We start from the raw sequence: 3041 nt of genomic DNA, 5'->3' as shown, positions 1-3041 counted from the left end.
ACTTGAGCTACGTCCTGTTGACTGTGTAGAGAGCAGTCAGTAAATACTGAGTCTCGAAGCTGTTGTACGCTGTTGTCGGTGTAGTGTAAAGTTTGGGACAGGTCTAGTATATCTAATGAGAGCTTAAATGCTCATTCCTATGTTAGACGTTGTTTAAAGAGTAAGTGCAAGGTCACTGGTTTCAGCTGAGGCTGGACCTCCATTGATTATTGACAGCGTAATGTTAGTGGTTTAGTAATGAACAAGTAGGTTCATATAACTAAGAGCTTTATCCTCGATTGACATAGATTGAAGCTAAGGCTTAGCAGTCTCGGATTACTGCAGCGTCTGGACCTTCCTGTTGTCTGGTATTCAGGGCATCGATGTTGTAGCAAGGTGTGTCGTGGTTAGTTTACCGAGTTGACCTCCTGTTGACTGTGTAGAAGTAGCTAAGTGTGCTATTAGTGTGAGGTCTTGAGGTGCGTGGCGCCTGATGTGACGAGGGTCGCCTAGAGGTGAAATGGTATGTAGCAGGTCATTACTGAGCTGGACGTCCTGTGACGGTGTGTAGAGTAGCGGTCATTACTGAGCTGACTCCTGTTGAACTGTTGTAGAGTAGCAGGTCATTACTGAGCTGATCGTGCCGGGTGTCTACACGTGTTGAGATGCGATCATAAGACCCTTGTTAGAGGGTGACTCATACTTACTAAAAGATCATGAACTGCAAGATGTGATGTTTACTCGTTGGTGGAAAGCAGAGTCATCTATAAACAAGTTAGTATTACAGTTTAAGTACCTCTTGTGTTACTATCACACAAGCACACAGTCGCCACTTGAACGACTTTATCAGCGAGCAAGCACACGCCACCTCACGTATCCGCGGAACGGCCCCACCGTCGATATACGGTACCGCACACTGCTACTCACACAACACACACACACACACACACACACACACACACACAGCTCACACACCGACCCTCGCCAGCAAGACAGAGCACGAAAACCACGACGTTAGTGAGACTATGTCACTGGATCTAAGCTGACACGAGGAGGCTTGGTGTGTCCGGTTCTTTGTACCTCGGGCAATTTCCGGGCCTCTGACTAACAGGGGAGGATAGTCCTAGGATGGCTGGAGCGGTGGTGTCAGCTTGCTGTGTGTGCTCTCTAGTGAATGCGCGTGTGTGTGGTGTGGTGCTGTTGCTGTGCTGTGCTAGCTGATCGGTCTCGCTGTGAGCTACGGCCCTGTGCCATCGTGCGTGAGTGGTTGGTGCAGTTGTCATACCAGGCAGTGAATACAAACCCACGTCAGAATGCTCTCGATGGTGCACCTGTAAAATTCTTTGAGATCTGTGGGGCAATTTAATCTCTCTTCAGCCTCCTGAGGGTGGTATGATTAGAAGGCTCGTTTCGTGTGCCTTCAAACTGTGCTGGTTGATGTGTACGTGTCTCATCGACCTGTCCATCAATTAGTATCCTCCTACTCGAGATGGGGAAAGACGCTAAACAGGTGCTAGACACTCTTCTGACCGCCTCCTAATCTGCTGCCCTATTCTGCCGGCTACATCATGTGTATTGTGCTGTAAGCGCAGGGATGCGAGCTGCGCTGGACGCACCTTGATCTTTTCTCTTCAATACACCCCACCCACGTCACATCCTCACCCACTCACCAGTCCACTCGTTCTGCGAGACCTCATCTGTGTGTATGTCCCTCCTTATCATACACCACTGAACGCCCGATCATTTATCTTATTCAACATGTTTCAATATTGATAGTTCAAGTGCATTACAAAAACACATCTCGCGAGGCATAAATCGTGTACAATATCCGTCCAATATAATGCACCACACAAAATATAGTAGAATTACAAGAGCGGGGCCAAGTTATTAAGATAGGTATTAATCACACGTGTAGGAAAATCAAATTCCCAAATCAAATCTCACAAGAACATATCACATACGCCACACCATACAAGTTACAGCTCGCGTAGGTGACCTGCTCAGTGAACGAGTCCCGAAATGACTGGTATCTTGTAGACCAGGACAAAGCGGCACCGGGTGTCGCAGTAGGTCTTCATAGGACTTTGCTACTGCATCGCCAGTGCTAACTGGTCGCGCCCACCACGTCAACTGCTGGACTTCTGGATCTCGTATTCAGGACGCCCAAGAGACCTCTGTCGCAGTCTCGGCCGCGACGGGGTTAACGGAGGTATCGGCTCTGTGCGACGATCGCACCTCTCACTCTAAGCCAAAAATAGCCGTTTGTCCGGAAGACAGATTAGCCGGTCAGTGGCTTTGTACTGAGTATAGAATATAGGTGATGACTACATCGGTCAGGATATCCTTGCGTCTCGTATTCCAGACTTCTAAGTCCATATTCAGAGTTATAAGCTCGGGTTTTGGAGGCAGGCTCGTTTGCCCGGTCCCCAGTGGCGGCGACCAATAACCAAAAGATTGGAGGGGGCCAGGTACACGGTGTTTCCTCGCGACACAGTTAAGCACGAGCGGGACTGATGAGCCTTTCCGGGAGTAGGAAGTTGAGCGCAGCTGATAGATATAAGTAGTGCGGCTTGGTTGGTCTGTGCTTCGAGGACCAGATGTTAGGCATGATTGAATCCCGACTCTTGTGCGTCATGCCAGTCGCCGAGCCTTCGTCACGGGAGTTAGATTAGCTCAAGCGATAGGAGGAACACTCAGGGCAATCTCAGTAAACAATGACTAAGGCGCCGAGTTGAGGAGTGACGGCGAGGGTGTAAGACGTTGAGAGAGAGAGAAATGAGGAAGAGTAGAAACAGATGGTTAAAAAAAATTAAAGTTTAAAAAAATTAATAAAAGAAATGCTGACTTACGAGCACCCTAACAACAATCTTAAGAAGAGATAAAAGTTAACAAATAATTAAGAGCAGCAGTAAAATAACAAGCAAGGCTATAGGTAAGGGTACCGGTACAGAGTCAATGTGAGGCTATTATACAGGCGGTACCGGTACAGAGTCAATGTGGGAGGCTATATACAGGCGGTAGCGCGAGAGAGAGAGGATGAGCCGAGAGTCAAGATGTGAGGG

The sequence above is a fragment of the Salvelinus sp. IW2-2015 genome, unplaced genomic scaffold, assembly GCF_002910315.2.
Source record: "Salvelinus sp. IW2-2015 unplaced genomic scaffold, ASM291031v2 Un_scaffold3270, whole genome shotgun sequence".
NCBI classification, from domain to species: Eukaryota; Metazoa; Chordata; class Actinopteri; order Salmoniformes; family Salmonidae; genus Salvelinus; species Salvelinus sp. IW2-2015.
This window is presented reverse-complemented; position numbering follows the sequence as displayed.